We start from the raw sequence: 13654 nt of genomic DNA on the forward strand, positions 1-13654 counted from the left end.
AGTCTGAAAAAAAAAAAAAGCAGTCTGATGACCCTGCGGAATCAGACTGGTTCTAGCATGTTATTCTAAAATGTTGTGGCATATTAGTTGGTTCTAGCAAAGTGGCTGGTGTAAGTGGCCCATGGAGGAGGAAAGTGAGGGCTGGGAATGCTGCTTAACCACCCCAAAGCTTGGTTGTCTTCATTCATAAGATGAGGGAGATGGTACCACAGACCTCACAGGGTTGTTGGGAGAATGAATGAGATAAAGAAAGTGCTTGATAAATACTGTGGCTGCTGGTGATGGTCATGTTCTTGAGGATCTCCTAGGAAGACCTGATTCAAGCTGTACCTAAGAGAGAGAGTTGGAGTCAACTCTCATTGAGCTATTTCCTTCACTGAAGCCATTTTACCAAAACTTCAGGTTTTCAGTAGATCTTGATTTAATCAAGTCATCTTCCAACCCAATGCACTGTGCTCTCTGAAATTCCTTTGCAAGTATCATTAAAATTGTCCCTACAGGGGCTGGGATTGTGGCTCAGGGGTAGAGTGCTCACCTAGCGAGGGTGAGGCACTAGGTTCAATCTGCAGTACTACATAAAAATAAATAAATAAAAGGCATTGGGGCTGGGTTTGTGGCTCAGTGGTAGAGCACTCGCCTAGCACATGCAAGGCACTGAGTCTCAGCACCACATAAAAATAAATAAAATAAAGGTATTGTGTCCAACTAAAGTAAAAAAAAAAAAAAAAAGCATTGTGTCCACCTAAAACAAATGAACAAAAAAAATTGTCCCTACAGGTTAACTTCTTTGAGGATGGCTGGATTCATTCTTCTTGCTTTGCTGGCTCTTCCTGTGTTGCCAATTCACCTCCCATGGCCACCATCATCTTCCTCACTCACCCACAGGGTCCCTCAAAGGCCCTCCTCCTCCAGCTCTTACTACCACTATGTGGGAGCTTCACTGTTCACATTGTGAAAAGCCTATGAGTGTTTAGTCTTAAAGGCTTTCCTTTCCTCAGTTTCACCCTCCTTATCTCCTTCCTCCCTTCTACAGACATTAAGCACATAGAAACCTCACTAGCTTAACATACCACAAAAAGATGTCTGGATCTTTGGGCTCAAGGGGCTTTGTACTCAAGAGTTAAAGCCATCCAAACATATTGCTATAAAGGGTTGTGGGTGAGAGTAGTCTGTAGTGGGTGTTAGAAGGTACTAAAGAAAGAAGAATTCAGCAAGAGAGGGGTGATTTTGAAACTGTTCGAAAAAAGAATCACATACAGTCCATGTATACTGGTATTTTTTCACTGCATTTTTTTATTGTTAAAATGCATATGAAGTGGGCTGGGGTTGTGGCTCAGTAGAAAAGTACTCGCCTTGCATGTGGGAGTCCCTGGGTTGGATCCTCAGCACCACATAAAAATAATAAGTAAAATAAAGTTTTTGGGACCAACTACAACTAAAAAATAAATATTTAAAAGATACATATGAAGTTTATTTTTATATGTACAATTCAGATGTATTGAGTGTATTCCTGCCTCTATATGGTTTTTGTTTGTTTGTTGGGTTTTTTGGGGTAGAGTACTGGGGATTGAACTCAGGGGCACTTGGTCACTGAGCCAGACCCCGAGTCCTATTTTGTATTTTATGTAGAGACAGGGTCTCACGTCTCACTGAGTTGCTTAGTGCCTTGCTTTTGCTGAGGTTGCCTTTACACTCTCATTTCTCCTGCCTCAGCCTCTTAGCCACTCAGATTACAGGCGTGACCACCGAGCCCGGCTCCCTATATATTTTCCCCAAAGTAAAGCAATTTATTAATATGAAATACCATTAAAACACACATAAAATAAACATCAAGTTGAGAATAGTGCTCATGAGGGAAGGTGGGAACCAAATGGAACAGCAAAGGGGGAAACCAGGGGCCTAGGTTTTATCTATAATATAGTTTTAGTAAAAGGATACACGTTGGGAAGAGTCCCCAGAAGCTTTGTTGAGCCTTCTGTGCATTGTATGACAAGTTCAGAATGTCTCTTTTTATACTTTAAGCTATAGCATACTTTCAAAAATGGAAGCCAGATTCAGTGGTGCAGCCTGTAACCCCAGCTACTCTGGTAACTAAAGCAGGAGGATCACAAGTTCAAGGTGAGTCTGGGCAAGTTGGCAAGATCATGTCTCAAAATTAAATTAAATTAAATTAAAAGTGCAACTGGAGGAATAGCTCAGTGGTAGAGGGCTTGTTTAGTGTGTAGAAGGTCCTGAATTTGATACCTGACACTGCAAAGGAAGGAAGGGACGAAGAGTAAAGCATGTAATCTGAAATCTTTAGAAAAGCAGAATAATTGGGAGATTTTAGGCCAGGCATGATGATGCATGCCTGTTATCCCAGCAGCTCAGGTGGCTGAGGTAGAAGGATTGCAAGTTCATAGCTGGCCTCAGCAATTTAGGAAGGTCCTAAGCTACTCAGTGAGACCCTGTCTCTAAATAAAATAATTTTTAAAAAGGAATGGGATATGGCTTGGTAATTAAGCACCCCTGGGTTCAATCACAAGCCAAAATAATAATAATAATAATAATATAAGTAAAAAACATGGGCTGGGATTGTGGCTCAGTGATGGAGCACTTGCTTCACATGTATGAGGCACTGGGATCGATCCTCATCACACATAAAAATCAATAAAAGTAAAATAAAGGTATGTGTCCATCTATAACTAAAAATATATTTTAAAAAAGTAAAAAACATAGAAGATTATACATAAAGACAGACACTTTTACAAGGAATTGGCACATGCTGTTATGGAGGCTGAGAAGTCCAGGACCGGCCATCTGTCTACTGGAGACCCAGGAGTGTCAATGTCAATATTGTAGTCTGAGTCTGAAGGCTTGAGAAGCAGGAGAGGTATGGGCCAAGTAACAGTCCAAATCCAGAGGCAGGGGAAGACTGATGTCCAAGCTCCAGGAAAGTTGGGCAGAGCAGTCTTATGCTTCATTCAGACCTCCAGTGGATTTGGATGAGGCCCAACCACTCTGGAGAGGACAATCTGTTTTATGGTGTCTACTGGGACAAATTTATTTGTTTGTTTGTTTGTCTGTTTTTGTACCGGAGGTTGAACCCCCCTTCCTTTTTTTCCTGGCTATTTTCAAAGTTTCATCAATACTGCGGTTTTGCTTTTTAATTTTTTACAAATATATATGAAGAATCTAATTTGTACAATGCTCAGGATGAAAAGCTCTTCACACAAATTGGAAGAGAGAAGCCCTGCATTCCATACTCAGAACACGGGAGTACTGTGTGAGAGCCAGGAGGGAACAAAGTGCTATGGGAGCTCAAAGTAGTAAGGCCAGGTTGGGCTGACTCTGCAAAGCTTAGGTGCAGCATATAACTTAGCTGGAAAAATCAGCATGTTCAGAGGCAGCTGGAGAAAATCACAAATTTAATGCCAGTTCAGTAAAAATTAAGCTCTTGATGTAACAATTATTCAACCACACAAACAGTCTCTAAAAGTAGATTTTCTCAAATAGAGAAGCACAAAAGATTGATTTAAATATCCAAAGTTGGGCTGGGGCTGTAGCTCAGTGCCATGGTGCTTTCCTAATGTGTGTGAGGAACTGGGTTCTATCCTTAGCACCACATAAAAGTAAATAAAATAAAGGCATTCTGTCCATCTACAACTACAAAAAAATTTTTTTAAACAAAAACCCCCAAAACATATCCAAAGTCATGTAGTTTAAATTATGTAACTTCTTGTTACATAATTAAAAAAATTGATCAGAACAAATATATGAAAAAATGTTCAACACCTCTAGCAATTAGAGAAATGCAGATCAAAACTACTCTAAGATTTCATTTCACTCCAGTCAGAATGGCAGTTATCAAGAATACAAACAACAATAAGTGTTGGCGAGGATGTGGGGGAAAAGGCACATTCATACATTGCTGGTGGCACTGCAAATTGGTGCAACCAATCTGGAAAGCAGTATGGAGATTCCTTAGAAAACATGGAACCACCATTTGACCCAGCTATCCCACTCCTCGGTCTATATCCTAAAGACTTAAAAACACATACTATAGTAACGCGGTCACTTCAATGTTTATAGCAGCACAATTCACAATTGCTAAATTGTGGAAGCAGCCTAGATCCTTTCAATAGATGAATGGATAAAGAAACTGTGGTACATATACACAATGGAAGGTTACTCAGCCTTAGAAGAGCATAAAATTATGGCATTTGCAGGTAAATGGATGGAGTTGGAGAATATCATGCTAAGTAAAGTAAGCCAATCCCCCAAAACCAAAGGCTGAATGTTCTCTCTGATAATTGAATGATGACCCATAATGGGGGGAGGGTCGTGGGGGGAATGGAACTTTGATTGGGCAAAGGGGAGGGAGAGAAGGGGAGGGGGAAGGGAGTAGGAAAGATGGAAGATGATGGAATGAGATGAACATCATTACCCTGGGTACATGTATGGCTGACTGCACATGTGGTGTGACTCTACATCGTATACAACCAGAGAAATAAAACAGTTGTATTCCATTTGTGTACAATTGAATTGAAATGCATTCTGCTATCATGTATAACTGATTAGAACAAATAAAAAAATTAAAAAAAAATAACATTGATCAGGGTACTTCTTGTGAGCCAGGCACTGTGGGCAATGCAAAAACATAAAATGTGGTCCCTGTCATTAGCTTATACTATGAAGATTCAAGACGCCAAGTAAAGGCAAGTGTATGTTACTACCACCCTTTGCCCTTTTCTTTGGTTGAGACACCTCAGGCACTTCATCTCATATAGTTGCAATCTTAGGCTTCCTGTTACTCCACTGAGTTCTGAAAAACATGCTTTTTCCTGAAGAAACTCCTTTCTTCAATGCTTCAGGCCAATTGTGAGTCTTCAAGTAAGTGGACTGGATAAAAATACTTGATTGATGGCTGATATCTCTGAAAGATGTATTCTGGAGCCTGACCATGTGTTCCTAGTTCAGCAAGCGGGCTGATTTGACAGAATACTCCTGGGCCTTTTGAAATGTCACCTTCTTTTGAATGCTTTCACTCACAAGTCTACCAAGGATGTAAACTTTGTTTAGGTCAACATCTTGACGAGCATATTCTGAGTCAGGAGTCAGGTACACAACAGTTTCCAGGGGAAATAAACTATAGCAGTCTTCTTCTGTTATGTCCGGCAGGTAACTAGAAAATCCACCCTTCATCCACAAACATTCTTTATAGAGGGGGCTGTGTGTCATGAGTCCAGTGAAGCAGACCAAAAGGGTCTTTCCACTTTTTGTTTTGAACCATACAACCTTTGAATCCGTCCAGCCAGCCTACTTAATTGCCACAGTCTGGCTGGGCACAAATCACGAGCCACTGAAGCAGGAACAAACTTTATTTCTGAACTCCACCAGCACATTCCACACATGCTCCTGGGAACTCTCCACTGGAAATCCCTCCTCCGGCACTTCCCCAACCAATGTAAACTCTTCAGGACCACCCCCCCCAACCCCCAGAGCTCAACCAGAACTCAACGGGAACTCCGCGAGAACTCCAAAGTCATCATCTTAATGGCTTGCTGGCATCACCTCTCGACCACTACTTCTGGCAAAAATGCCATGCGTCATCCCAACTCGGCTGTGGCCCTCAACACTTAATTCCTTCTTTGACCCGTGATGGATCATACTTAAATCGTTAGATACACAGTCTTGGTCCTGAGTGTTTGGCCTCCAAGAGTTTCTCTTTGGATAAGGCTTTCAGAAAGTGTTTGCTGTGCTGGGGGCAGATGCCTGGATTTTCTGCATGATTGGCTTTTCTTCTTTCTTTTTCTTGCTTTCTTTTGTTCTTGTTGCAATTATCTTTTCCCAGTGTCTCTGTTTTCTCTGGATGTTTTTCAAGCACCACATTGTACTGCTTGTGGGAGGGGCTCCCTGTCTGGGCAGTCACATTCTACATCAATCTGCAGAAGCTGGAAGCTTTCAGAGAGTCCATCTTCACCTATGTTCTCTAGGATGCCTTCTTTCTCCTGAAACTCTGGTCACTGTGTTCTCTGAACACTCCCTTCCAATATCCAGTCCATGTGATTAGACCTCAACTTCCGATGAAAAGTGAAAGTTCAAATCACTTAAGCAAATGCCTGTAATATTTATAATATTTATCTTATAAATATTAAATATTTATAATATTTATCTTTTATTCATATTGTTGATTGGTTGGTTTTTGTTTTTCCTTTTTTTTTTTCCGGAGCTGGGAGTGGAATCTAGAGCCTCATGCATACTAGCTAAGTGCTCCACCAGCACTAGAACACCCAGACTCTAGACCCCAGCAGGCCACAAGCAAGAGGAACAGCAGGAAGGAGTAGGACTAAGAAGGTGGCTTACAGGGCCTCAAGGCCACCTTCCAGAGAGAGGGCAATGGCACTCCTATCTCACCCAGAAATGAGTACCCAGCATACCTCCACATCCCTTTTGAATGTTTTATTTAGAGACAGAGTCCTTCTGAGTTGCTAGGGGCCTTGTTAAGATGCGAAAGCTAGCTCTGAATTTGCAGTCCTTCTGCCTCAACTTCCCTAGCCACTAGGATTACAGGAATGCTCCACTGGACCTGGTTTGCTGGTATAAATATTAATCTCATCCAGAAATAACCTCACAGACACTCAGAATGATGTTTAATCAAATATCTGGAATCCTCATAGCCCATTGTGTTGACACATAAAATCAACCATCATGTTAGCTTAACTTATAAATTAGAAACTTCTATGTATTTAGGTTCCAAGTCCCATTAAGTCAAATGGATTTCAGGAAGTGTTCTAACTCTTAAAGTCACTCTAAGTACTGACCTTAGGCCTAAAGCATAGATCCACAATATATTATCGTCTTAAATACCTCAAGATTTGTTATGATCTTGCTTTAAGAGAAGGCAGTTTATGCCATTTTAGATAATGAAACTATAATCTAAAAGAGCTAGACCAGCATCTGATTAAGGCCCTAAGAAAAAAACGAACACTAGAGGTATTGTGAAGGAGGACCCCAAGTCCCCTAATCTATTAGGAGAGGCAAATGCTCAGTTTTCATTTTTAAGTGAATGTACTCCTCAGCATGGCATCCAAGAGGGATGTGTGTCATTGCCATTTCCATGATGCTTTAGAAAAAAATCTAAATAAATTAATATATACATTAATCTACAAACATATCTTTATTTCTGGGCAGGAGAGAGTATGAGTGCCAAGAACATTCACTAACTGAGTTGCACATTTCAAATGGGGAAAAAATGTGTGTGTGCCTGTGCTTTTGTGTGAGCAGAGAGTAATACACAAATATATTTCATAGAAATGGTAAAAGTAAATAAATTTTTCTCTGAGATTGTCTCCCTTTGAAGCTCCCTTGCCTTCAGGATCACTCTACACCTCAGTGGTCTAGCCTGGACATTCATTCTTTCTTTCTCAAGTGTTTGTGTTCTGGTCAAACTGCTCCATTTCACGGGCAACAATACAATGTACAGCTCCTCTCCACCTGCACAGAAGGAAAGGTACTGATGAATTCTCTTCAAGGCCCCAGTGTTCTGGAAGGCAGGTTCAAAGGTTCATGAAAAGCCAAAGCAGAGGATTTGAGATCTCATTAGGCCAAAGAGGAAATTTAATACTTATTTTAGACTTTCCTTTCCTCCTGCTCCAAATGCAGACCCCATGGACCACCTTCTTCTCTTGCTTGTCCCACGGAGCATGAAGTTCCCCCACAGGGGAATATCTTTCAAGGAACCAGCAAATAGGTTTGATTGTAGACTGGGTCAGGTCTCTCAGCAGTCTTCAGGAAGGAGATGGGTGCCCAGTTTCCCAGAGATGAAGGTGTGTGGAGATTAAGGGGTTGGGGCTCTGAAGCCAGATTGCCTCTGAACAGGCACCTGGGGTTATGATGTGGGAACGTGAGCCAGTTATCTGGCTGCACGTGATATATGTTCTTCTGTAAAATGGGGCAAACAATGAGACTTAGCTTATCAGTTTCTTTGAGGACAAAAGAACTAACATGTGCAAAGTGGGCAAGTGGAAGTGATCACAAGACCCTGCATGTACTCAGGGAGGCTGTGATCATGCATGGTAGCTGGAGTACCTGCGGGCACTTGCCAGGCTGCATCTCTTGGATTCTAGGTGTTTCTCTCCAACCCCAGCTCTGCCTATTTGTTGCATCATGCCATCAAAATTCTGAAACAGAGTAATCTACAACAATCTTATTGAATAGAAACTAGAAATTTAAGTCTGGTCCATAGTGAAAAATGTAAGAGAGTCATGGCAAACTTTCAATACTATCTTATTGACTGGAAATAGACACAAATATTTGGGAACGATCTTATGAAACTGAGAGATCCCCAAAAGCTGAGTTTCTTTTAGGTCAGATAGCTATTTCTTGGCTTTGTTCTACTATTATGTCCTCCCTCACCCTTTGTGTGTATGTTCAGATGTGCTTAAACCTATGCCTCTTTTTTGACAAGTATATAAGGGTCATGACAGCTTCCACCTAGATTTCAGAGAAAGACTTGGGAGGCCAGGCAAGTGTTGCTGGTCCCAGTCCCTGTGGGCTGCCCCTGAGAGACCAATGCTTGAGGTTGTAAAGGTGAAGTTCAAGCTGGGACAGAGACCCCAGGAAGTAAGAGATGCCAGGAACATGGACTGTCAGCTCAGCCAAGCTGGGGGCTGCAGAGCCCACCAGGCTAAAAGAGAGCTCAGGCATACTGCAACCAATCCTGAGGAAATAACCCCTCACAGTCAAGGGTCCTGGTCACCGTAGATGGACTCAGGGAACTTCTTTGCCCAGCTGGGTCTTGGTCTTATTTTGGCCCCAGTCCTTCTTCTGTGCCTTAGTACTTCATGTTGAAATGGGAATGATTATGCTGTGCCACTGATTTTGAATATATGAAACTTGGTTTTGAATTTTAAAGGAGATCACAACCAAGAGTTTGTCTTGAGTCTTGGAGGAGACTTGGACTTGGGCTAGATGTTCAGGCAGTGCCAGAGCTCTGGAGACTATGAGTCTCTTGGAGATATGCTGAATGCATCTTGCTCGGTTGAGAAGGCTATGAGCTATTTAGGAGACAGGGGCAGTATGTTATGGTTTGGATGTGACCTGTCCCCCAGAAGCTCCTGTTAATGTAAGAATATTCAGAGGTTAAAAAAGTAGACTGTGAGAGCTGTAACCTAATGAGTCCATCCTAGTTTGAATGAACTGACTAGGCAGTCATTGTAGAAAGGTGGGATATGTTTGGAGGAGATGGGTTGCTGGAGGTTGGCCCCGGAAGTGTTGTTCTTCCTGTCTCTGCTTCCTGACCCCCATCTATTGATACCTTTTCTCCTCTAGGCCCTTCCCCCATAATGGGCTGCTACACCTTGGACCTAGAGCAAGGGAGCCAGTTATCTATGACCTCTGAAAATGTGAGCCCCAAATAAACTTTTCCTTCTCTAAGTTGTTCTTTTTTTTAACATTTATTTTTAGGTGTAGTTGAACACAATATCTTTATTTGTTTTTATATGGTGCTGAGGATCCAACCCAGGGCCCTGCACATGCTAGGTGAGCACTCTACTGCCAAGCCACAACTCCAGCCCCTCTAAGTTGTTCTTGTCATACACTTTAGTCATAGTGAGACACACACACAAAAAAAGACTAAAATAAGAGGATGGGTCCTTTGGTTTTTTAATCCACGTTTTTTCCTTCCACCCATCTGGTTCTAATTTGTTTCCTCTGTTGCAACTGTAGCCAACAGTCTCAGAACTCACAGCTTTGACAGTTGGACTTTTTAGCCATCAGGACCAAGGATCCAAAGGATTTCCGGTAGCCCCTATTTATGCCTTGGGAGTTGGCAGCATCTCTTCACGCAGGCAGCCATCAGAGTTGGGCTTAACAGAGGCTGCAATGCGCGTGTGTGAGAAAGAGCGACTGTGTTTGTGTGCTCTTCTCCCCTTTATAGCTGGAGCATCTTGGGAAATGCTGGACTCAAGATGCCATCTATGACAGGAGGATAAGCATTTAAACAGCTTTACTCTTTCTACAAAGTCATTTAGTATCAGCTGTCGTAAGATTTTAATATATTTGTAAACTTTGGTCCAATGATTCAAACTGTAGGACTATGAAAAGATAGGGATTTTTGTATTTTTGTTAATGATCTTAATAATCTAAAGTCATTGATTACCTAAACTAATGGTCATTAGTAGGTGATCACCAAAGAGTCATTAATGAGAAAGGAGTTAAGTAGAGAATAGCCATATATGTGTTTCTTGTAGGCTATGCCATAAAATTTAATAATGTTACTTTCTGTAGATGTAACTTCACACATATATGGATGTGTGTAAATATGTATAATATGCAGTCACGCGAAGATGCACATACAATGAAAAAAAAAAACAGATTATAAGAAAATCCACCAAACCATTTTACTGATGGTCATCATTACCCCCCGGATGTTGGGAGAGGAGTATGTATTTTCATCTTTCTACTTTCCCATATTTTCCACATTTTATACAACCATCTTAGACAGTTCTTCCAAGTGTAGTAATAACAAAAAACATAAGAGCTCTCAGGTGGAGATGCTCAGTCCAGAGGGTTATTATATAAAAAAATAAGTTGTAAAAGAGAAAAAACTGCCTCTTCTGCTCATGACTGGAGAGCTCTTCTTCTTCTTCTTCTTCTTCTTCTTCTTCTTCTTCTTCTTCAATTTTTTTTAGTCATAGATGGACATCTTTATTTTATTTATTTATTTTTATGTGGTGCTGAGGATTGAATCCAGTGCGTGTTAAGCAGGTCCTCTACCCGAGCCACAACCCCAGCCTCTGGAGAGCACTTCTGACAGTTATGAGTGGAAAAAAGAATGAGAATAATTGCCAAAATACTTTCCCCAGTATCACCTCTTAATGTCTTTCTTTTGAAGTTTCCTGCATTGAGGGAGACCAGAGTTTCAGTCCTTGAACTCCATGGAAGACTCATCCTCTGGCAGCAACTGCATTGAAGAAGACGACTGCATTTCAGAATCCAAATCCAACCTGAGTGGCTCTGTCGGCTATTTCCCCTTTAAGGACACCATTGTCTGGGAGAACATAACACCCTGTGAAGACCTGACTCTCATGGCTTCTTTTGCCTACCTCCACCCTCCTGTCCAAGGGGCATGGTGGACTAGAAGTGTAAGGAGATCCATGGGGAGACAAAATCAAATTCAGGACAACCCAGAGACGCATGGCGAAGAAACCATGTCCCTCGTCTTGGATACCTATCTGAACTCCAACCGTGAAGACTCACTATATGAAACTACCAGAGGATGGACAAGTGCCCACAAGAGAGGACAGAACAGCTTCTCTGGGAACTGGATGATCTAGTGCAAAATCTCAAGGCATTTGTAGACAATCAGAAAGATGACAAAGACGATGATGCTGTGCTCTCTGGGTCTCCTCAGGAGGAGGGTCTTCAGCTGCCCAGCAGGATGTCTCCCCATATGTATCAGGTCAGTTATCAAGAACGTGAACTGTAGCCAGGTACAGTGGCATATGCCAGTAATCCCAGCAACTCAGGAGACTGGGGCAGGAGGACTACAAACTCAAGGCCAACCTTAGCAACTTAGCGAGGCCCTAAGCAACTTAGCAAAAGTCTAAATAAAAATTTGTTTAGAGAGGGACTGGGGATGTGGCTCAATAGTTAAGTGCCCCTAGGTTTAATCCCCAGTCCAAGAAGAAGAAGAAGGAGGAGGAGGAGAAGGAGAAGAAAAACAAGAAGAACATGAGACTTGTCAGACCTTGCCCAAGTGTAAACCACCAGAAAATGGAGACATCAACCAGTTTCTAGAAATTTCACCCAGGAACATGAACTTGCTGATGTAAGCTGCCTCCCTGCAGAGCAAGGGAGAGACCTGGTGGGGGTGCCAGGTTGGACAGCAGGGAGTCAGTCATTCTCCCTGCTGTGAAACAGAGGTGGACCCCAGTGTTTGAGAAGATGAGCAATGGGGGAAGGAGGACAGAAACAAAAACAACTGAGGAAGAGGGGTGGGGGAAATGCCAAGAAACACGGAGAGGGGAGGAACAAAGAAAAGGACTAATGATAATACAAAAAAAAAAGTGTGTGTGTATAGATATGTTTAATGATTAATGGGTATTACAACTTTGCATTTACCAGTGGGCTACTTTTTGGTAAGAAAAATAAATTAGATACCCCCAAATGAGAAAATATTGAATCTATTGCTGCTGATATTACACCTATCTAACTCCTCATCTTTCTCTTGGCAGATGCTAAGCAGGAGACCAGCACTGCAGAGACCTCCTCAGTCTCATCAGGGCAGTCAAAGGAGGGGGATCTGCTTTCCTACAGAGAAACCACATCCTGTCTGAATTTTGGGTGGATCTTCCACTGGATCAGAAAATGGGTGGTCTCTCTACCAAGGAGAAAACACTCTGGGAGGGCCAACAAGGGCCCTAGTCTGCTGTCATCAAAGAAATGATGTTTTCTTAGGGGCAAGAGAATCCAGTCTCAAGAATCCCTTGAAAGGACATGCTATAAACCAGATTTTTAAATATTTTGACATCCCATATTGAACAGTCTCTATGGTTTTATGATTTCCCAATAAACAAAGCAAATGTTCTTGTTTTCCACATCTTCTTCCTTTTCCATCATAACATCTGGGCCCAGGTTGAATGCACATATGTTGTCTGGAAGACATGTTCTCAGGACATATTAAGGAGCATTATGCTGCCTAAACAGAAGGTATTTCTTTCTCCCAATTTAATCTATTATTTCATGCATTTTATCCTCTTTTATCATTAACTCATACCTGCACTGTCAGAGGCAGCAGGACACCTGTGAGTGACTCCCACATGGCAGGATGGTATTGGTAGAACTTCTGGGTCTTGAGCAAGTGGCAGTGGGCAGTGAGTCACTGGGAAATCCATTTCAATCAATGGTGTTCAGACTTTCAGAAAGCCGTCTGAAAAAAAAAGCAGTCTGATGACCCTGCGGAATCAGACTGGTTCTAGCATGTTATTCTAAAATGTTCTGGCATATTAGTTGGTTCTAGCAAAGTGGCTGGTGTAAGTGGCCCATGGAGGAGGAAAGTGAGGGCTGGGAATGCTGCTTAACCACCCCAAAGCTTGGTTGTCTTCATTCATAAGATGAGGGAGATGGTACCACAGACCTCACAGGGTTGTTGGGAGAATGAATGAGATAAAGAAAGTGCTTGATAAATACTGTGGCTGCTGGTGGTGGTCATGTTCTTGAGGATCTCCTAGGAAGACCTGATTCAAGCTGTACCTAAGAGAGAGAGTTGGAATCAACTCTCATTGAGCTATTTCCTTCACTGAAGCCATTTTACCAAAACTTCAGGTTTTCAGTAGATCTTGATTTAACCAAGTCCTCTCTCAACCCACTGCACTCTGCTGCCTGAAATTCCTTTGCATGTGTCAGTAAAATTGTCCCTACAGGTCAACTTCTTTAAGGATGGCCGGACTCATCCTTCTTGCTGGCTCTTCCTGTGTTGTCAATTCACCTCCCATGGCCACCATCATCTTCCTCACTCACCTACAGGTTCCCACGAAGGTCCTCCTCCTCCAGCTTCTACCACTACCCTGTATGACCTTCATTGTTCACATGATAAGCACGTGTTTAGTCTCAAAGGCCTTCCTTTCCTCAATTTCAACCTCCTTATCTCCTTCTTCCCTCCCTTCCCCAA

General features: G+C 42.1%; 1 pseudogene; it reads right to left on the bottom strand.

Moving 5' to 3' along the window:
• Positions 1 to 4761: 4761 nt before the first annotated feature.
• On the bottom strand, positions 4762 to 6044 carry LOC124087142 (tRNA methyltransferase 10 homolog B-like; annotated as a pseudogene).
• Positions 6045 to 13654: the final 7610 nt, after the last annotated feature.

The sequence above is a fragment of the Marmota monax genome, unplaced genomic scaffold, assembly GCF_021218885.2.
Source record: "Marmota monax isolate L192 unplaced genomic scaffold, Marmota_monax_Labrador192_F-V1.1 WCK01_AAM20220418_F8-fsc00012, whole genome shotgun sequence".
Lineage (NCBI taxonomy): Eukaryota > Metazoa > Chordata > Mammalia > Rodentia > Sciuridae > Marmota > Marmota monax.